Below are 23,518 nucleotides of genomic sequence, written 5' to 3' on the forward strand. Positions count from 1 at the left end.
GTTGTTGGACCTAATCACCTTGACAGAAGGTGACTTAAATGACATTAGGGATAAGGTCAGGGACGTGACCGCAGAACTGTTGTAGTAGTTCAAGGAATAGTAAAAGCAAGCCTTGGTGGGCATTCAGATGGGTCTGCATGAGCTGCAAATCCAAACTACTCAATTGTAGGCCAGTGTAGGGAAGAGTAGCGCGACGTCGACTAGTTTGGCGTTGGAGACCACTGGAGTAGCGAAGATGGTTCGATCTTTGGATTCTCATGCTGTCATGCTACCTAATGGAGCCCTAAGCATGGAGACAAAAGATGACAAGGTTTCTTTAAGGAACATTGGTATCAACTTGGCCACGCTCCCCAACGAATTCCTTCACACGTTGCAAGTAGGTGTGATCGTGGAACTGAGGGCCTGAGAATAGTGCGCGCTGAGTGTGATTAGCGAGCAGAAGGTTAACAACGAATAATTGTTTGTTGAGAAGACTTCAGTGCTTGACACATGGAAGATGGTTCAGGAGAAGAATGAGCCCACTGCAGCTGTGATCGTTGAAGCATGTAGGACCATTCTGAAATTGCATATCCCTGAGGAAGCACTGGTGGAAGCCAAGATTCAGAAGCTGGTTTCTGGTGTGCGTGACACAAAGACAGAGCTAGCCAAGGTTTAGTTTGAGTTGAACCTAAAGATTACAGAGCTTGAGTTGAAGGCATCGCCTTCAACTCCTCCAAAAGTCAAAGAATAGTGTGAGGTAGCTGTCAAGAATGCAGTTACTGCTATAGATTCTGTGGTGATGGATTGCATTGCGCTTTTCAAGCAATCATTGGAGGTAATTACTAGTCTGTAGGAAGATCCCAACATGTAGAGGTTAACAACTGAGGTGAGGGAATTTTAGAAGCAGTATGACGAGGCAAGAGCGGTGATGTGTGCCGTGGCTATCACGCAGAAATTGGCAAAGCTATAGGAGGCAAAGGAATTGAAAGAACAGGTGGATGCAATGCAGCAAAGAGAGGAAGTACTCAAGGCCACATTGGAGCCTTGGCTGGAGGAGGCTTATGTGATCACTGCCACCATTGCGAAAAAGTTGACTAACCTGCAAAAAACACAGCAGAAGATCCAGGTAGATAGCACAGGACCAACAACGAAGTAGTTGGTAGAGCAGGTTAAGCAGGCAGCGACACAGTGTATTGCTGAACTTGCAGTGGTGAAAGTGGAGTTGGGAGGCCTTCGCAATAAGATCTCTGCACCTGCAGAGTGACTCAGGGGCCAGTAACCATATTTTTTTTGGGGGCCTATTGGGACAGGGTCCCCTAGGGTCAATTTTGGGGTTAAAATCCCAAGTTTTAGGGCAGAAAGCCCAAGTTTTGTATGTAAAGTGTAAATTCTCTACAATTTGTGGTTGCAGAGTGTGTATATGTAAAGTTTCAAAAAGGGTTTCTGCCCTTCTTTTATGTAAGTTATGTTAGCTTTAGAAGGTCCACCCATGATCCGCGGACCATGGGATTGTATAAAAAGTAGAGTCTTAGAAGAGTCTAAGGCAATTAATTCATTGATGTGTCAGTAAGAGCTAAGAGCGAAAAGTCTTAGAATAGAAGAAAGGCTTTGCAGCTATGTGTGCAGAGGCCTAGGGTAGGAGTCCACAATTGAGTGCGTAGACCCCTAAAGCTGAGTGGAAGATCTGAAGTACTAATAACGAAGATTAATCTGGAATTATCTGTGTTTTGATCTATTTACTTATGTTATGAATAAATGCAGTTATGTTATGCTGAATAATGGTTGCATGATTTAATTCTGTATTAATGTGCGAATCTATATGTTTTACATTGTTATTTGTACGCAAGTAATAATATCTATTTATGCGAAGGACACATTAATGCATATTGAATTTATCAGATACTTAAGATGATCTGGTTAAATACGGAAGTAAGAGTAATTACAGAAGCACATAAGTGGTTGATTCGCCTGGTTAGGGTTTGCGAATGACAGTCGTATACCTTCGCGAAGGTCTAGAGGCCGATTAAGAGAAGTATATCGATAAGCCCTAAAAGGCTTATCGATCTACACAAAGGTAGAGTTAGGGCACAAAACGACATCACTACCATCTCTAGGTGTGGAAACTTGGTTCCAACATCCCCCCATACTACTTCGGGTGAGATTTTAGTCCACCCTCCACGGATTGATGCCAAAAGGGCTAGTAGTGTAGTGATTTGTTTAGCTAAATTAACGCTGAACTTGGGCCAAGGCCCACTAAGCCAACATGTGACATCTTCATTAGAGTGTTTGACAGAGAGAAGCCTTCGCATGTGCTACCAAGCTATGCCTCTGAAAAACTAATCATGCAAGAATATTCATATAACCTCGCTAGAGGGTTGTCAGCAGGGCTTCATAGGAAGAAGAAACCACCATGGCTCGTTCTCTATTTGAAGATCGGATTATATGAGATTAAGAGCTTGAAATATGCAGATGTCAAGGCTAAGGAAATAGTGAAGTTTGAGTTCAACACCAAAGACTTTAATTTGTATGATCCTCACAGCATTTGCAAGGAACACTGTAAGAGAGTGTACTTTCTATGGATACACGAGACATTTCTTTGGCTAGAGGAGGACCCTTTGAAGTACTACTGCAATGCCTCCAGAATCAATGAGATAGTAAGTATAACAAGAAATTGGAAGGCTAATTGTTGGGAGCAGGATCCCCCAAGGGCAGTTTTGGGGCTAAAAGCCCATGTTTAAGTCAATTTTTGTAATATCACTATGAAGATTCTGCATTTTGTGGTCACATAGCACGAAGGTGTTATGCGTCATAAAGGGTAGTCCGCCCTCGGTTTTGTAAAGTAAAGTTAGCTGTAAGAGATCTACCTATGGTCCATGGACCATGGGATTGTATAAAAAGAGCTAAGCTCTAAGTAGTTTGGGAGACACAACATGTAAGAGAGTCATAGCCTTAGAGCAAGAAATCTAAGTCTTGGGTTGTAGCGTAGGTAGAGGCTTTGTAGCTGAGTGTGCATAGGCCTAGGGTCGAAGTCCATAGTTGAGTGCGCGGACCCCTGTAGCTGTGTGCACAAGCTGAATAGAGTCTATAACACTTGGAAGATATTAATAAAAGGAGTTATTCTACAATTTCTGTGTATTTGTTCTGTTGATGGGTTTGGATATTTTGTGTATAAATTTTAGTAAGCTTATATGACGTGTGAATGAATACAATTACATTGAATAATTGAAAACAAATATGAATATCTAAATACACGGTAATAACTTCAAGAATTGGACAAGATAAAGCAAAACACTTAGGATAATTGAGGAATTTACATGGCACGTTGCCATAGGAGCATGAAAGTACCTCAGCCATAGGTTAGGGCTGTGCGAAGGTCGATCGTATACTTTCACGAAGGTATTGAAAGCCGCAATAGAGGGTTTGTCTTACAAGCCCTAAAGCGAGATCACCTGCGTGAAGGTAGGGATCGAAGAAATAAAACAACATCACAACCATCTTAGGGTGCAGAAACTTGGTTCCAGCATCCCCCCATACTACTTCAGGTGAGACTTCAGTCCGTGCTCCGTGGGTTGATACCGAAAGGACCAGTAATGTAGGGATTTGTTTGGCTAATTAACACTGAGCCTAGGTCAGGCCCCCTTAATCCAACAAATGGTTTCGTTGTCGGGACCAAAATTTTCATAAGAGATGTGTGATGTCGTATCACTAGAATCCAACTAAGAAGCAGATTCGAGATTGGTTGGATAGAAAAATCCACAAATTTGCAACACAAGAGAATGGAAACCCACGACTAACAAAAGAATAGTGGTTGGACAGATACCTATATACAGATATCCATGAGATCTTTTTCTACTCCTTCCCTATCGAGCTATATGAGTGGATCGCGAAGCTAGTAGATAGACAAGGAAGGTGGAAACTTGACGGTCCTATTGTGTGGATCCCGGAGCTAGTACGGAGGTTGGAAGCATTAGAGGTTAAGATTGCCCGCACTGTCGATCATAGGAGGATTTGTGAATGAATTCGCCGTCGACACCTCAGTCAGCTACAGCGAGGCGGAGCGACGATTTTTCAAAGGACCACGAGGTAAGTACGTAAAATATTTGAATACCTGGATTAAAATTCTATGTGCCAAAAATGGGTTATGTAGCTAACTTGATGTTCGGGACTACGCAAAGCGGAAAAACTTGCAGGAATGAAGGAAAAAGGGTCAGGAGTATAGCCCCTTCATTTCACCTTTGTGAAGTGATGAAGAAGGGATAACAAAGGTTTCTTCATGAAGTTCTATTCAGTTAATAAGACAAGGATTCTCGCGAGTACCACCTTCGCCCACACCACCTCCAAATTCACCACCCTCACCTCCAACTTCACCCATACCACCTCCACCTCCATCGTGATTCAGTATGGCAAATAGAGCGAAGTTGCCTTTGTTCAAAGACTTGGGAAATGAGGACCCAGACCAATTCTGGTTCATTGTGAGGGCTGTATGGGAAGCTCAAGGTGTTACAAATGATCATATAAAGAAGGCGACACTGGTTAGTGCTCTGCAAGATCATGCACTAACCTAGTATATTAAGTACTCTAACGATAACCCGAATGTTGGAGTAGCAGACATCTAGGTAGCACTAAATAGGGAATTTAGTAGGCCTAAATCTAAGGCGCAGTCGATTGTGGGATTCAAAGAGATCGCGATGCAACCAGGTGAGACACCTTGGGAACTAGATCAGAGGTTGAAATGTACAATCCGTGAAGCCAACATGAATTTTATAGATGGACAACATCACGAGTGGTTTGTGGCTTCGCTACTACCACACTTAAGGAGTGCATTGTCGCAACAGAAGATAACAACTCAAGCAGAGGCCTTAGAGATTTCCATGAGACTACATGAAACTTCGATGCAAGATCCTAATCTAGGAGTTCAACAGATCCATGTGCAGCTGAAGAATCTGTGCCTTGAGATGCAAAGTCTGAAGCAGGACAGGACGGTTCGACTAGAGGTACGTGAGGAGGTATGGTGCTTGAAATGCAAGAGTCAGGGTCATGACAAAGACCATTACCCGGTATTTTCAAATTACATTGCAGGAGGACCGATTCCTTTAAGGCCAAAAGCTCAAGCAGGACCTAGCGTGGGGCCTGCATTATGGTGCACTATCTGTCAGGTAACCAAAAAACATGCCATGGATTATTGTCACTTGCTACATAAGTATGTACAAGCACCACAACAACTGTTCTAAAACTTTTGTAGGTCGGTAGGACATGATGAGCGTACTTGCAGGAGCTATGAATTGATGATGGATAGAACTCTTGCCTATAGGGTTCAAGCCGAAATGCGCCCCCTTGACCAGAATGCAGGGATGGTGCAGATGAGGCTAAGGCGGAGGAGGAACTAGCAGAGGTCGAGGACAGTTGATTTGCTATAATTGCGGAGGACCAGGACATTATTCCCGCGATTTCACTAATCCAACGCATTTGTTGTGCAAGTATTGCACACTGTTTGATCATGAAACAGAAGATTGTCCTACGCTGATAGCTAGGATACATGACAAAGGGGCACTACCACCTCTGCTAACTCAGAACCTACAGATGATGAGGTCTAAGCCACGCGAGGAAGATCCAAACGTAAATATAGTGCTCAAAAGTGGAATCATGACAAGAGATGACAAGGGGAAACAACCAGAAGACAGTACATGGGTTTGCAAAGCCCCAGCAAAGGAGGCTGAGTTCGATTTGGAGCGTGCTTATGAAGCCTTCATGGAAGCTAAGAAGAGCTTCGCTGAGGCCTCCACCTCAGGAAGCAAGGATAAGCCTGAGCCGAAGATGGAACCCTCTATGCTCACAACTTTCCTAGAAACCTGTATGAAGTTATTGCACAATATTAAGGCTGTGAAAGGGTTACAAGAACTCATTAATAGATGTGCTGGAACCGCGCCAGGTGAGTCGTGCATAGTACGAAAGATTGACAAGCATAAAACAAGGACGGGACGGGAGATGAGACTGACCGCACAGATAGGAGAGTATGAAATGGATCAGGTCATTTTGGATCTGGGGTCAGATGCGAATGTCCTACCAAATAGATTTGGGAGTGAATGGGGAGACTTGTGCTACAATGGTCTTTGATTTAGCTAAGGATGACGAATCAATAGAAGATCATCCCCATGGGGCACTGCAGGGGGTGACCGTGGATATTTAGGGAGTGAGCGTGCTGGCTAATTTTGAAGTAATAGAGATAGTAGATGACAACAATCCCTATCTTGCGCTCCTGGGAATTGGCTGGGCTATTGATATGAACGAGGCAATCAATCTGAAGAAGTAATAGATGATCTTTGAGAAGAAACCATTGCATGTAATAGTACCCCGCGATCCTGTTGAAGGATCGCGCTATACTGAACCTATCCGCGATTATGAGAGTGATGACAACCTAGAATGTATCTATAAGATAACATTGTGAGACCAAGATTGGGTGAATCCCACCGCAGATGGATGGATTACATGGGATCGCAAGAGTTCCTGCACTTTGGACTCTGATGAAGAAATAGAACGCTGGTAGAATCGGTTACATGAAGTAACTACACTGAATTGCAACATGATGACCCTGTTACTGCACTGTGTGTCGTAAGAAGTAAGAAATCTGCCTGCTTATGATGGTCTAAATGAGGTAGATATCTTCTTGGATGCATTTGAAAGGGAGATACCAAAAAAGAAGCACTTCTAGGCCTTGGACTTGGCACTGTGCGCTATGCCTGCAAGATGGTGGGGTATGCACAAGTGAAGCTTTGATGATTGGCGCGAATGTAGGAGGATGATGAGAACACGATTTGGGAAGCATAAGATGTGACTGACAGACATGTACGATGTGCAGAACGATCTGCACATGCATTTGGCTAAATGGACCCATGCTTATGGAGAAAAGCCCCAACCTAAGTGGGTGCACCTGTTCTGTCATACCCTGGATGTTATCCCAATGAATTGGTATATAGAAACAGAGCTCCACCATGGGATAGGCAAATGGGATGTTCTATGTGAAGGATTCATGATGACATTGAGTTTTGAGGACTGGTTTGACAATATTGATGAAGCACTACAAGAAGTGAAAGAAATAATATTTAGGATACTGTAGGATCCTTTAGACCTGATTCAGCCTGAATGGGCTACTCAACTGAGTCGCACATTGGAATGTTATAATGTAACTGCTGAAGAAGAGGACGAGGATTCACAGAAGATTAACATTTTGGAAATAGAAGGTCATTGCGAGGTTCAAGGATTGCAGATTGAGAACTCTGATATAACTGTGCCATTGAAAATGAAACAAGTAAACATTGGTATGGAGGCAAAACCCAGATTCACGAAGATTGGAGACTACTGGGATGACGTGACGGTGGATAAGCTCGCTGAATTCTCTGTGAATATCAGGACTTATTCCCTACCAAGTTTATGGATCTGAAAGGAATAATGGGGGACCTAGGAATGATGAAGGTCACGTTAAAGCCCAAAGTGAAACCATTTAAGCAAAAGCTTTACTGTCTCAACCCGAAATGTAAAGAAAAGGTCCACTTAGAGCTAGACAAGATGCTCATGGTCGACATCAATGAGCCTGTGGAAGAATCTGATTGGGTAAGCCCAATGGTGGTGCAAGAGAAGAAGCAGAAGGAAGAGATAAGGATATGCGTGGATCTCAAAAAATTGAATGACGTTTGTGTGCATGATCCTTTCCCGACTCTGTTCACTGATGAAGTATTGGAAAATTTAGGCGAAAAGAAAGCATATTCCTTCACTGATGGGTTTTATGGGTAGCACCAAATCAAAATCGTGCTGGAGGATAGGAGCAAGACAACCTTCACAACTGAGTGGGGTTGTTTTCAATACATTGTAATGCTGTTTGGATTGAAGAATGCACCTACAATCTTTTCACGCATGGTTGTTGTGGCATTCAAGGAATTTAATCATAAGTTCATGGAGGTATATTTTGATGACTCGACTGTATTTGGGATGGTTAAGTTCCATGTAGCAAGCTTGTGCCTAATGGTGGATACTTGTCGAAGATACCAAATCACGCTCAATCTCAAGAAGTGTCTGTTTTGTGTTCCTTTTGGAAACCTATTGGGGCATGTGGTTTGCAGACAAGGACTGATGGTAGATCCTACGAAGATCGTGGTGATATTGAACTTGGAAGCACTGAGGAGTGTGAAACAACTGTGTGCTACTCTGGGACATACGGGATATTACAGAAAGTTTATCAAAAGCTATGCCCAGATCACTGTGCCAATGGAGAAATTGTTGAAGAAGGATGTCACATTCTGCTGGAACGATGACTGTAAGAAGAGCTTGGATATATTGAAATAAAAGATGGTTACCACACCAATTCTAGTCTTCCTAGACTAGAAGAAAGAGTTTCATGTACATGTTGACGTGTCATGTATAGCATTGGGAGTAGTATTGACACAGGCTGGTGGAGAAGGCTTGGACCATCCTATCACGTTCGCAAGCCACAGATTATCCAAAGCAGAGAAGAACTATTCTACCACTGAGCGCGAGGGGCTAGCTATGGTGTATGTGCTCTAGAAGTATAAGCACTACTTGCTAAGAGGCCATTTTAAGATGTATACGGATTACTCTGTGCTGAAGTACCTAGTCAATAAGCTTGTGTTGGGGGGGCGAATCTGCAGATGGCTCTTATTGTTCCAAGAGTACGATTTTGAAGTTGTTGTGAAGCTTGGATGATTGAATGCAGGACCAGACCATCTATTGCGCATCGAAACAGGGGAGGAACCTACTAACTTGGAAGAAATATTGCTTGACGTGCAACTATTTATAGTGCGTGTCACGGATGGTCATTTTGAGGATATAGTACACTTCTTAACAATAGGAACTGCACCTAAAGGATACCTTGTCCATCAAAAGAAGGAATTAGTGGTGCATGCAGCAGATTTCTCTATTATTGTTGGGCATCTATACAAGATGGGGATTGATAAGATATTATGATGGTATGTACCTGAGTTCGAACAAAGCAACATCCTCACGAAAGCTCATGGGGGCGCCACGGGAGAACATTATGCAGGGAGAGAAACAGCGCATAAGATTCTACACGCAAGGTTGTGGTGGCCAACCCTTCATCAAGATTCAAAAGCATATTTCAAGGCGTGTGATGTATGTCAAAGAATGGGCAAGCCATCGTGGAGGGATGAAATGCCTTTTAATCCACAAATGACGTTGCAACCCTTCGAGAAGTGGGCGATAGATTTTGTAGGACCCATTCAACCACAAGGGAAGACAATAGAAAGGTACATTATCACTTCGACAGAGAATTTGACTAGTTGGGTAGAAGCATAGCCAGTGAAGGATTACGCGGGTGCAACTACCACGAAGTTCCTATTTGAGCATGTACTGACGCGATTTAGATGTCTGAAGATCCTGATGAGTGATCATGGTACGCACTTCCTGAATGAGACGATTAGTGCACTGACGGAGGAATTTCAGGTATATCACCAAAATAACACACCTTATCACCCATAGGCTAATTGGATAGTGGAGGCATTCAAAAAAGTGCTTGAAAATGCACTGACCAAGTTTTGCAATGCTCGACGAAGTGATTGGGACCTACGCATGCCTGCAGTACTATGGGATTATCATACGAAATGTAAGAAGTTGACTGCACAAACCCATTTTAAGCTTTTCTATGGTGTGGAAGCAGTAATTCCTATGGAATACATCGTACCTAGTCTATGCATAGCAGTGCTCATAGGTATGACAGATCGCGGAGCCCTGGAGGAGAGGCTTGCACAGCTGGATGAGCTCGAAGAAGAAATATTTTTGGCTGGATTTCACTAGCAAGTCCAAAAGCAACACGAAAAGGCATGGCATGATCGACACATCGAGCTGCGCACATTGAAGGTAAATGACCTGATTTTTTTATATGATAGTAAGTTTGATAAATTTCTAGGGAAATTTAGGATGCCCTGGTTAAAGCCTTATGTTATTAAGGAGATTACAGATGGAGGAGTGGTACAACTAGTCAAATTAAATGGAGAACCCTTCACAAGAAAGGTGAATGGTAGTTGCTTGAAGCCATACACCAGCAGTCTGGACATGTGACTAAATGAAAGTAGCATAGTCTTAGCCCTCCAGGCAGCTACAAGGAGGCGCAAGACTATAAACTACACTGCCCGGATTAGAGAGCTGTGCAATTGGAAGATGGTGCAGAGTGAGGACATGTCACTAGGTCTGCAGCAGCGCAAAAGGATGTTGGCTTATGGGGGCCTGAACCAGGTTCAGAGTTATTTAGCCAAACCAATCCCTACACTACTGGCCCTTTTAGCATCAGCCCATGGAGCACGGAGTGAAGTCTCACCCAAAGCAGTATGGGGGGATGCTGGAACCAAGTTTCCGCACCCTTGAGATGGATGTGATGTTGGTTTAGTCCAACTAAAGCTAAGTTCGCACAGGTTGCTTCGCGTACTTTTCTACCGTTCAGTACCTTCGTGATTTGTTATAATTGACTTTCACGCAACCCTAACTAGGGGTTAAAGTCCTTTCGTGCTGCGAAGGCAATGAACTGTGATATCTCCTAAACTACGCCAAGTATCTTACTTATCTTATTAACAGGTCTTGATTATCTTCGCGTAAACAGATATTATATCTTGCGTTCACTTAGCCAATAAAATTAAACACATTCACGCATCATATAAGCATTAAAATTTAAATTCATACCCACTATAACAAATGCATAAAATAGGAAATAAAGATGCAGAATTGATAGAAACTTCTCTTTATTAATACTTCCACTGTTTACAGACTCGACTCGCCCTATGCACTTAGCTGCAGACTACTAGGCCTCTGCACACTCAGCTGTAGGGGTCCGCGCACTCAGCTGCAGACTACTAGGCTTCTACGCACTCAGTTGCAGAGCCTCTTCCTACGATATGACGCAAAACTAGACTTTACACTTCAGCACTATCTTGCATACATCATTCTTCCTTAGATATTCTGTTGTTAATTAGTTGCCTTAACTACTTAGAGACTTGCTCTATTTATACCATCCCATGGTCTACGAACCATGGGTAGGTCTTCTACAGCCAAAATTACATTATCAAAATAAGGATGGACAACCCTATGACTCTTTAACAACTATGTGCTCCACGCCCACAAAATGTGGAGTCTTTACATTGGAATTACAAAATTGACCAAAATCTGGGCTCTAAGCCCTAAAACTTCCCTTGGGGGATCTCGTGCCCAACAATCCCCCAACAAAAAAATATTGAATCGCCCTTGAGTCACTTTGTAGGTGTGGAAATCTTTGTGCGAAGACCTCCCATCTCTAATTGGATTGTTGCAAGTTCGGTAGTGCACTAAGTGGCTGCCTGCTGAACTTCCTCTACGCGCTGTTTGGTGACTGTTGTCATCAAACTGTTGCCCTGAATCCTCTCCTGAGTTACTTGAAGCTGCAATAGCTTTGCTTCAATGGAGGTTGTAATGGTATACGCATCATCAATCCACAATTGTAGGTGTGCTTTCAAAAATTCTTCCTTATGCCGAGCAACATCCACTTGCTCCTTGAGCGCCTTTGCATTTTGCATCCTTACGAGCCTCTGCATAGTGGAAACCGTCTGTGCAGTCCCTTTTACCTCGTTGTATCTCTACTACAACTCACGCACCTCTATTTCTAGGCACTCTATGTTCGGGTCCTCCTGCAGGGTGGTGAGGACCTCGAATGACTGCTTGAACAACTTCATGTAGTCTATCACTATACTGTTAACCACCGCCATTGCTATTGTGATCGCGGTGGTGCACTATTACTTAACCTCCAGCAAAGTGGAAGGTTGCATCTTCAAATGTAGTTATGTTATATGAAGGTTTAGCTCCATCTAAACCCTGGCCATTTCTGCTCTGGTGTCGCATACCCTTGCTGCTAACTTTCGGACGCGTGCCTCCACCAATTCCTCTGCTTGGATGGCCAACTCCGGGACCATCTGGTAGGCTTCCTCCACCACCTACACTATCTGTCTGTTCTGCGCCACTGCCTCATTGCATTGCAGGCTCAACTACTCAATGTTGATGCACTTCTCGCTCATTACCTGTAGCGCATGACTCTCCCTGGTGTGTAGTTCTGTAGTGACTCCATCCTACAAAATATAGAGTGTCTCCCGAGGGAGCGCAACCATGTTTAACCCGATCCCTTTCAAGCTGCTGACCATAGGCCTGTCGGCCTCATTTTCTGTAACAAGTGCTCCATCTGGCAGCACTATTGTGTTGGTCATCCTGGCATGCAACATTTCCTCAGCCACGGATGTGCCGACTGTGAGGCTGGTTGACACTGTGCTAGCCTGCGGAGTGCGCACTTGAAACTCCTGTCTTTGTGTCCGGAGAGTCCCCAATACCATCTGGTGTTGCTCCTCAAACTACCGAAGGGCCTCCTGATCCAGGTGGATATTAGTGGCCACCTACCAAGTCCACTTGGACCCCCACCATTGTTTCTTTTAGCTTTTTAGTTTCCTTAATTGTATCACAGTTTACTATTTTTAGCAGTTTTTTGGGTCTTGAAATTCGGAGCCGTTTTGAGACCTTAAACGACATTTTTTTGGGAAAACTAGGAGCAACATGGGTCCATGGATCAATGTTGCTCTTCCCAATGTTGTAGTTCTCGGATAGATCTTTCTAACGAGATATTGTGCGTGTCAAATGGAGATCGTATGCCAAAGTTACGACCTCGGGAAGTTGATGTACCAATTTACCCAAACGGGGTCCACAGTTTGGCATTTCATCTTCTAGGGTTAGGTTTTTGGATGTTTAAGGTTTTCCATTATTTCTCAAAAATAAATAGGCCTTCAAGCCTCATTGTAACACAGTTCAAAGGCATGTAGCCGCCACATCTCTTCTCAGAGATAAGCTGCCATCGCCCTAGTTGGTTTATTTGCATTTGCTGTTTGTAAGCATATTTCAGTATTTTACATTAATGAAATGAAGTATTATTTCCACTGCATCTTTGTGTTTATGGTTATCTCTATAATTTGTTGTGTTCTTGTTTAAATCTGGATCAATGGTATCAGAGCAATCTGCTTTTTCTCTGTTTTTCTTTGCATGTCCCCAACGAGGTTGGGATATAAGGAGTTATGGCTTGAACTGGTCAAACCTTTGCAAGATCAGCCTTGCAAATCCCGGTGGCCTCCCATGGCGGATGAAAAGAAAGATGAGGGGGCAGGAGATCCTATCAAAATCTTGCTCGAAGAAGCCCTCGAGCGACAAAGGAACGCGATGATGGACAACTTTGCCCACATCCTTTAGCGGCTACCCAGGGGTGATGCATCGACTTCCAACAGCTACTCTGGAAATGCCACACCGTTTAACGTACAAGTTAATTTTGAAATCCCCATATTCGAGGGTTGGATAGATGCAGATGCCGTCGATAAATGGTTAAATCTATTAGAGGGTTATTTTTTTGTTCATGATTTTTCCAGTCGGGTAAAGATTATTTTCACTCTTCTCAAAGCAGCCCCCCACATCAAGAACTGGTGGGAAACCTACCATGAGCAGAAGAATGAAAGTATAGGCTCACTATTTTTAGCCGCACCCACTTTGGATTCATTTCGGGATGCCATCAAGGAGCAATACTACCCTCTCAGAAGAGATGAGGATAAATACATTAAGTAGACCACACTGTGGCAGGGAAGGGACCAAGACATGTCGAAGTTCACCGATATTTTCCATAACCTTCGCACAAAGTTGGGTATCAAGGATTTAGAGCAGCATTTGGTACTCAAATACTACGACTGCCTGCACAAGTACATCCACGAAGAAATAGAATTCCTGAACTTCCCCTTGCTTGGCATGGCATACAGATATGCCGTCAAGGTCAAGCAAAAGTTTAAACAGAAGAAGCGAGACTTTGGATCTATGAATCCGAAGCAAGGGAAAGGTGCCCCCAAACCACAAAACAAAGGACAAAGCCAAGGCAAGGTGGCCCAAGACAACCTGCCAAAGCTGCAAGAAAAGAACAACGCTGTGAAGTCGAAAAAGGAGACGGGGAAGTGGTGTGAGTTCCATAAGAGATCCACTCACAACATGTAGAAATTTTGAATAATATGACACTTATTCATAGATATTATCCTGATTATACACTATTTGCGGAATGCATGCATAATACATAACCTCCTCTATGTTGATCATCAATTTGCAGAATCAAAACATTCGCATGTGCACATTGAAACACATCAATAACACATATCAACACAATATGTAACCAAGGAAAGCATACAACTGAAAACCCCCAAATATCTGTATATTATAATGATAGAGAACATGTAACAATACATAGTACAATACTCCTCACAAGTACTCAGTACTATCTCCACCTGTTACACACAAACTAGCTCAGATCTGAATCAATCACAGGTTCAAATCTCCTCTGCGGCTTGCTTGCCTCCATTGCACAATCCCGCATGAGAATAGATGAGAATGGCTGATCCAAACTCGTATTTCCCTTGGCTAAACCACGCAATCCTCATTGGCAATACTCAATCCATTGATTGTGCAAATCTCATGCACAACTATAGTCACAACTGACAGCTGTCTTGCCCTTTCACTCACCTCTAAAACTTGTCTCAACTGAACTGTCCATGCACTGAGTTAACTGATGGATTCTTTAGTTGATTTATGATTTAATAATTAGTCAATTAATTAATAATTAATTCACATCACTCATCACTAGTGTATTCTGCAGTTAGACTAAATACAACTAGTTCAACAAAGTCAAACTAAACACAACTCCATCAACTCCTCAATCAACTCCACCAAACTCAATCACTTGAGTTCTAACTGAAGTCCATCATGCAATAGCTCAACTGACCCATAAGAAAAGTGTATTTCCTTCTGACAGTTGCATGTGCCACATTCGTAGCTTTAACTGAAGTGCTCCAAGAGGATAAGATAATGTTTATAGTCCAAATATTATTAAGAGCTAATAATATTCGACTGTTCTATTTTTAGCCTGGCAGTCTAAAAATAGACTCTGCCCATATGTCTAAAAATAGAAGTCCATTTATTTTTACCAACATGACCAATCATCCACAAATAGCATCTTGCAACTCATAGACAATGATCTATATGTCTAAAAATAGACATAGTCTAAAAATAGACATAGTCTAAAAATAGACTTTGCGCCAAAAATAGCCTGTGAGCCCACTTAGTGAAGGTGACTTCTTTTCACTAAGCTCCATCATCTTGTTGCATTTTCAACACTCCCTCTCAACAAGATATGGATTATCTGCAACCCCTATCCTGCAACTCTGGAAGGTTCTGCATGCAACACATTTTCCCAGTCCACTTGCTCCAACAACACTTGGAACAAAAACACTCCCAACTGACCACTCTGTTGGGCTAGGAACATACTCTGATGCTGAAGCTCTACCTGCTGTTGAAAAGTGCTCCCTCTCTGACATCTACGCTACTGCAACATCTCCATGCATCTCACACCATTGCACACCTCTCTGTGCCACCTAGCATTGTGTAAAACACTTGTGCCTCTCGCATTGCTGCAGCCTGCTAGTTATGCGCTGTCCTAGGATTCCATGCACTGTCACTCTCTCTGCCGCTCCATATGCATCTGTCTCTACCCAATCAATCTAGTTCCTACTACTCCACATCGGGGCTCCCGTATCAAGGTCTCATCCAAGAGGTTGGGTACCTCAAGGATCCTGCCCCTCCTCCTTGGGACGATCAATCCACATCACCCCACCTCCTACCTGGAGGTATGGCTGCATGCGATCCCTCAGCCCACCTGGCTCGAATTTCCCCCCTACTGGAGGTCTCTGCATGAGTAGATGTCTCTACTCGATCTCCTCTCAGCTTCCCTTGTTGTGGCTGCTCCACAACCTCCTGAAGCTGCTGCACCAATCGTGGCTCCTCCACAATCGTCTGAGACTTCTTTTGGCTCTGCATGTTGAGAGGTAATATACACTCCCTCTCAACCACCAAGTCTCCATTAGTTGCCTCGCTGCTCAAGGCTTTGCATGCATCTTGAACCTCAAGAGCATACAGGTTCTTGACCCGTGAACCAATCTGCTTCACTTGTCTAGTGATGATGTGTCTAAGGAAAACCTTTCCCTTACTGAAGACTACATCATAGCCTCTGTCTTCCAGCATCGCGATTGACACCAAGTTTCTCTTCAGTCCTGGTATATACTTGACATCGGTAAAGGTAAGGTGAGCTCCATGCTCCCTCTTAAAAATAACCGTGCCTACACCTGAGACACTATACTTCTCATCATTACCCATCGCTATGAGTATCTGGAGATCATTCTCCTCCAAAGTACTGAACAAACTCTTGTCGCCGGTCATGTGGAAAGAAGCTCCACTATCAAGAAACCAACCACTTCCCACCATGGACGAAACCATGCATGCAAAGAGTGTGAAATCCAACTCAAACTATGAAGCAAGTGCCTCACCTTTAGATCCTTCCCCGGATCCCTTCTTGGATTTCCTCCGTGGACAATTTGCAGCATAATGGCCCACCTCATGACAACGAATGCATCGCACTTTCGATTTGTCAACCTTCTTCCCATCATTGGAAGAACTGGATTCGAAAAGAGAACCCTTCTCCTTCCCCTTCTTTGCTTTGGCAGCCAAAGTGCAATTTTCTTCATTAGATGCCTTTGATGAAGATCCGTCCCTGGTATTCCGCTTGATCTCCTCTTGCACAAGATCCGACCAAAGTCTCTCCCATCCTGGCAATTTCTCCTGACCATTGACAGAGTCCTGATAGGAATGCCAACTCTTTGGAAGACCAAGGAGAGCCAAGCTCACCAAGTCCTCATCATCGACAGTCACCCCCACACTTCCCATCTCATCCCTACACTGGGTGAACTTCATGAGATACTTGGGCATACTGTCTCCTTTCTCACACTTAATGTTTCTGAGTTTATCCTTGAGCGCCAACTTCCTCTGGTTGCTCTTGCTTTGGAATAAATATGTCAACACTTTCCACATCAAGTATGGAGAAGCCTTTCCATGCAGGTTGGACACAATGTGATCCTTCACGCCCTCCAACAGAATCCTTCGACACTTTGCTGTCTTCTTTTGCCAAACCTCAACGTGAGCAGCATTAGTAGGCTTTGGGACCTCAACCTCTATGAACTCCTTCAACCCATTGTCATCTAACACTGCCTCCATCCTGTATTTCCATGCAATATAATTTGAGCTGCCTTCAAGAGCATACTCCAATCGCAATCTGTTGAAAGACATTTCAACTTTGACACCAAGAAAACACTACTGCAAATTTGAATTCCACCAGCTCAAAACTCAACCGCTTCTGATCTAAAATTCATGAGAACAAAGTATTTCTCATATAGAGATTGACTGTATGGGCGTTCACTGGATATATCACCTTCCAAAAGAAGGATGAATCCAGAGGCTACCTGGCCCGATTACAGACTCTGCCTGAAGAAATAAAATGTAACCACTTTCTGAATAATAGATCTGATGATCAACTCTGCTTTGATACCATGTAGAAATTTTGAATAATATGACACTTATTCACAGAGATTATCCTGATTATACACTATTTGCAGAATGCATGCATAATACATAACCTCCTCTACGTTGATCATCAATCTGCAGAATCAAAACATTCGCATGCGCACATTGAAACACATCAATAACACATATCAACACAGTATGTAACCGGGGAAAGCATACAACTGAAAACCCCCAACTATCTGTATATTATAATGATAGATAACATGTAACAATACATAGTACAATACTCCTCACAAGTACTCAGTACTATCTCCACCTGTTACACACAAACTAGCTCAGATATGAATCAATCACAGGTTCAAATCTCCTCTGCTGCTTGCCTGCCTCCACTGCGCAATCCTGCATGAGAATAGATGAGAATGGCTGATCCAAACTCGTATTTCCCTTGGCTGAACCATGCAATCCTCATTGGCAATACTCAATCCATTTATTATGAAAATCTCATGCACAACTATAGTCACAATTGACAGTTGTCTTTCCCTTTCACTCACCTCTAACACTTGTCTCCACTGAACTGTCCATGCACTGAGTTAACTGATGTATTCTTTAGTTGATTTATGAGTTAATAATTAGTCAATTAATTAATAATTAATTCACATCACTCATCACTAGTGTATTCTGCAGTTAGACTAAATACAACTAGTTCAACTAAGTCAAACAGAACACAACTCCATCAACTCCTCAATCAACTCCACCAAACTCAATCACTTGAGTTCTAACTGAAGTCCATCATGCAATAGCTCAAATGACCCATAAGAAAAGTGTATTTCCTTCTGACAGTTGCATGTGCCACATCCGTAGCTCGAACTGAAGTGCTCCAAGAGGATAAGATAATGTTTATAGTCCAAATATTATTAAGAGCTAATAATATTCGACTGTTCTATTTTTAGCCTAGCAGTCTAAAAATAGACTCCGCCCATATGTCTAAAAATAGAAGTCCATATATTTTTACCAACATGACCAATCATCCACAAATAGCATCCTGCAACTCATAGACCATGATCCATATGTCTAAAAATAGACAGTCTAAAAATAGACTTTGCGCCAAAAATAGCCTGCGATCCCACTTAGTGAAGGCAACTTCTTTTCACTAAGCTCCATCATCTTGTTGCATTTTCAACACAACACAAGTGAGTGTTAGGCCAAGTAGTCACTGGTGGCCACACTAAAGGTTTCAGAATTAGATGCATGTTCCGACTCTGAGGCAGAACCCGACAAGGGGAATGACAAAGGGAAGTAGATTATTGATGCGGAGCCCAACGCCACCGTTGCAACCACGAAGATCCAGAAGGAGGAACTCGAAGATCCATAAGAGGAGGAGTGTCTCTTTCACTCCTAGATGTGGGTAAAGGGCTCCCCGCTACAGTTCATTGTCAACAGTGGGAGCCAAAAGGACCTCATTTCAACTGAGGTCGTGAAGCGGTTGGGCTTACAAACCACAGCACATCCACAACCGTACACCATCGGGTGGCTTCACCAAGGATAGGATCTTTGTGTGAGCCAACAGTGTTGCCTTCCACACAACATAAAGCCCTTCACAGATGAGGTATTGTGTGACATTGCTCCCCTTGAAGTTTGTGATGTATTATTTGGACAACCATACTTGTGGAAGCGACATGCTGTGTATGAATCAAGGCCCTGTGTTGTTATTGTTACTTTGGGAAATAAGTTGTACATGATACCGGAAGTAGCACTGCCTACCGCCATCTCTTTGGTTACTGCAAAACAAAGCAGTAAGCTCATTTCCAAAACTGAGAAATTTGTTTTCCTGAGATACGCCCTCAAAGAAAGAAGAAGACAATGGCCACCAGCTCCAGACAGGGGCCCTCCACACGAAAACTACAGATGGAAAAGGTCGTGGAGGAGTACGAGGACGTCTTCACCTCCCCTGCAGGGGTTCCTCTGCACTGTCAGGTCAAGAACTCCATCGATCTGACCCCAAGTGCGCCACTGCCCAATGGACCAATCTATCAGCGCTTCATTATGGAGAACAATGAAATCAAGAGGCAAATTCAGAAGCTGCTACACAAACGTCACATCTTTCCGAGTTCATCACCCTGTGGGAGCCCGATCATGTTGGTACAGAAGAAGGATGGGACTTGGAGACTCTGTATTGACTATTAAGTGCTGAACAAGATCACTATCTATAATAGGTACCCGATCCCATAGATTGGTTACCTCCTGAACCAACTGAAGGGGGGGAAATATTTTAGCAAGATCGATTTGAAGTCAAGATATCACCAGGTACCAATCAAACCCTTGGATGTGTGGAAGACTGCCTTCAAAGCCAAGGAGGGCCTTTTCGAATGGTTGGTTATGCCTTTCAGATTGACGAATGCTCCTGCAACCTTCATGAGGCTAATGGATGACATCTTGCAGCTATTCACCAACTCATTTGTAGTGGTATACTTGGATGACTTCCTGATCTTTAGCCAGAGTTGGGAAGAGCACCTCCACCACATCTGACAGGTTCTCCAAACATTGTGACAACACAAGTTATGTGCCAATTTGGAGAAATGCACTTTTGGCATGACCCAGGTTCAGTATCCGGGATACATTATTAATGGACATGGGGTGCATGTGGATCCAGCCAAGATCCAAGTCATTCGGGATTGGCCATATCCAACCACTCTGACAGAGCTCCGTAGCTTTCTAGGTCTTTCCAACTTTTACCACAGGTTCGTGTTGGGATTTTCTCATATCACTTGGCCCTTGAGTCAAGTCACCAAGGGAGGAGCAAAAGCAAAATTATTTTGGTCTAAATCTCAATAGAAGGCATTCACAGAGTTGAAATATCACCTATGCATGGCACCAATGCTCACATTACGAGAATTGCAACAACCATTTGAGGTCAAGACAGATGCCTCTGACTATGCTATTGGGGCAGTCCTTACTCAACACGGGCATCCAGTGGCATATCAAAGTGAGACACTTTCAGAAATAGTCTAGAAGTATCCCACTTATGATAAAGAGATGTATTCCATTGTGTAGGCCTACTGACAATGGAAGCATTACATTCTGGGGAAGGAAACGATTATCCACACATACCACTGACCCCTGCAGTTCATACTGACCCAAGGGAAATTGTAGAATGATCGCCATCAGAAGTGGTCCACATACCTGCAACAATTCCATTTGAATATCAAGTATAAGAAGGGAAGCACCAATAATGTTTCATATTGCCTCAGTCGACCACCAATCATGGCGTTAACCACCGTGCTCAAATCTTGTGGGCATAAGACTTCTGATTGGCCACTTCTCTACAAAAGCGACCTAGAATTTGTCCACACATTCCAGACACTCTTGGAGGGTCAACATATTCCATATTTTCACCTCCAGGATGCCCTGTTATGCCACCTGGGTCACTTTTGTGTTCCTTCAAGAAAGTATGCCAAGATGATTTGGGAAGCACACTACAGTCGGGCTGTTGGGCATTTCAGGGTTGAGAAAACGTTGGCAGTACTACAGAAGTATTTCTATTGGCCAAATATTTGATAGGATGTCAGGAAGTACATAAGATCATGCATTGCCTGTGCCATTGCAAAACCGACCATCAATAATTAATGCCTCTATACCCCACTGCCTACCCCTAGTCAACCTTGGGAATCCATCTCCATGGATTACATGTCAGGCCTTCCTTCCACTAAGCATGGATACGACTGTGTTTTTGTGGTCATCGACAGGTTCTCGAAGATGGCCATTATGACGACCTGCAAGAAGAATATCACAGCTGAAGCCACTGCTAAACTCTTCTTTGAATGAGTGTGGGTACACTTTGGGATCCCATAGTCCATCATCTCATATCGGGACAACAGGTTCCTCATTACATTTTGGTCTAGTATTTGGTCGATGCTGGACACCAAACTCACTAAGTCCATAGCCTTCCATCCTCAAAATGATGGCCAGACAGAGGTTGTCAACAGGATGATCATACACATTCTACGCATGTAAAACTCAAAGCATCCACACACATGGGACGAGAGCCTCCCCTATGTTCAGCATAGTTACAACCGAGCTCTCCACAACTCGATTGGCCACAACCCTTTTCAGGTGGGCTTGGGATTCCAGCCACTATGTCTCATTGATGTGGCCCTACCATTTGTAGCTACTCACGCAGATTCGGCTCATGTCTAGTCCTAAACAGATAAGCCAAACAACTTCATTGAGCACATCCAACATATTTTCTAGCAGGTCCATGACATTTTGGAGAAATCAAATGCCAAGTACAAGCAACGACATGATCAACATCTGGTGCCGCACAAGTTTCAGGTGGGTGACAAAGTTTGCTTGCATTTGCAAAAGGAATGCCTTACTGGAGCCTATTGGAAACTCAGACCACTCTGATATGGTCCTTACACCATTACCAAGGCTATGGGAGACAATGCATTTGAGCTCAGCATTTCCCCATTCCTTGGCCTACACCCAGTGTTCAATGTGGACCGCCTTTGGCCATACTTTCCACCTTTAGTAGACACATCCGACATTGCAGAATAGCTCACACCCATAGAGTTAAATCCAAATTGAATGGAACCAACTGCAACTGATCGGATCATGGACACACAGATCAAGCACACTCGCTAGCAGAATATCAAACTGTATCGAGTTGTCAAAGCAGGCCAACTCCTTCACCAGGGCAAGTGGCTCACCAAGGACCAAGTTCAACAGAAGTTTCCTCATCTCATGGAGGAACTCAACGCAATGGGGACCATTGCTTCGTAAGGTGGGGGGGGGGGAATGATCTAGGTGGATATTGGTGGCCACCTACCAAGTCCACTTGGACCCCCACCATTGTTTCTTTTAGCTTTTCGGTTTCCTTAATTGTAGCATAGTTTACTATTTTTAGCAGTTTTTTGGGTCCTGAACTTCCGGAGTCGTTTTGAGGCCCTAAATGATGTTTTTTGGGAAAATTGGGAGCAACATGGGTCCATGGACCGATGTTTCTCTTCCTAAAGTTGTAGTTCTCGGATAGATTTTTCTAACGAGATATTGTGTGCATCAACCAGAGATCATATGCCAAAGTTACGATCCCGGGAAGTTGATGTACCAATTTACCCAAACGGGGCCCACAGTTTGGTGTTTCATCTTCTAGGGTTAGGTTTTTGGATGTTTAAGGTTTTCCATTATTTCTCAACAATAAATAGGCCTTCGAGCCTCATTGTAACACAGTTCAGAGGCATGTAGCTGCCACATCTCTTCTCATAAATAAGCTACCATCGCCCTAGGTGGTTTATTTCCATTTGTTGTTTGTAAGCATATTTCAGTATTTTACATAGATGAAATGAAGTATTATTTCCACTACATCTCTGTGTTTATGGTTATCTTTGTAATTTGTTATGTTCCTGTTTAAATCTGGATCACCTCCATGGTGACATCGTGCATCGTTTCATCGTCGATATCATGTAGATCCCCCAAAGTTGTAGTTCTCAGTTCTAACGATATATTGTGCACGTCAAACGGAGATCATATGCCAAAGTTACGACCTTGGGAAGTTGATGTACCAATTTACCCAAACGAGGCCCACAGTTTGGCATTTCATCTTCTAGGGTTATATTTTTGGATGTTTAGGGTTTTCCATTTTTTCTCAACAATAAATAGGCCTTAGAGCCTCATTGTAACACAGTTCAGAGGCATGTAGCCACCACATCTCTTCTCAGAGATAAGCTACCATCGACCTAGCTGGTTTATTTCCATTTTCTATTTGTAAGCATATTTCAGTATTTTACATTAATGAAATGAAGTATTATTTCTGCTGCATCTCTATGTTTATGGTTATCTTTGTAATTTGTTGCGTTCCTATTTAAATCTGGATCACCTCCAGGGTGACATCCTGCACCATTTCAGCGATATCATGTAGATCCCCCTCCGTGAGGGTGATTGGGTTGAATGAAGTTTTTGAGGCCTTTGTCTTCTTTTGCGGCCTTATCTGCTCTCTTAGGCACAAAAGTTTTAGTTGGGTGGATGTTGTCTGCAGGTCCACGCCACCTTGTTCTGTGTCTGTTTCTGGCTTGAGCGAAGGTGA

General features: G+C 43.3%; 1 pseudogene; it reads left to right on the forward strand.

The window, feature by feature from the left end:
* The first annotated feature begins 235 nt into the window (after positions 1-235).
* Positions 236-23,518, forward strand: part of LOC149183932 (subtilisin-like protease SBT2.3) — a 68,644-nt pseudogene continuing 45,361 nt past the window's right edge.

Source organism: Pinus tabuliformis, chromosome 3_2 (assembly GCF_031772625.1).
Source record: "Pinus tabuliformis cultivar Carrire ecotype Pingquan chromosome 3_2, CPIR1, whole genome shotgun sequence".
Taxonomy (NCBI): Eukaryota; Viridiplantae; Streptophyta; class Pinopsida; order Pinales; family Pinaceae; genus Pinus; species Pinus tabuliformis.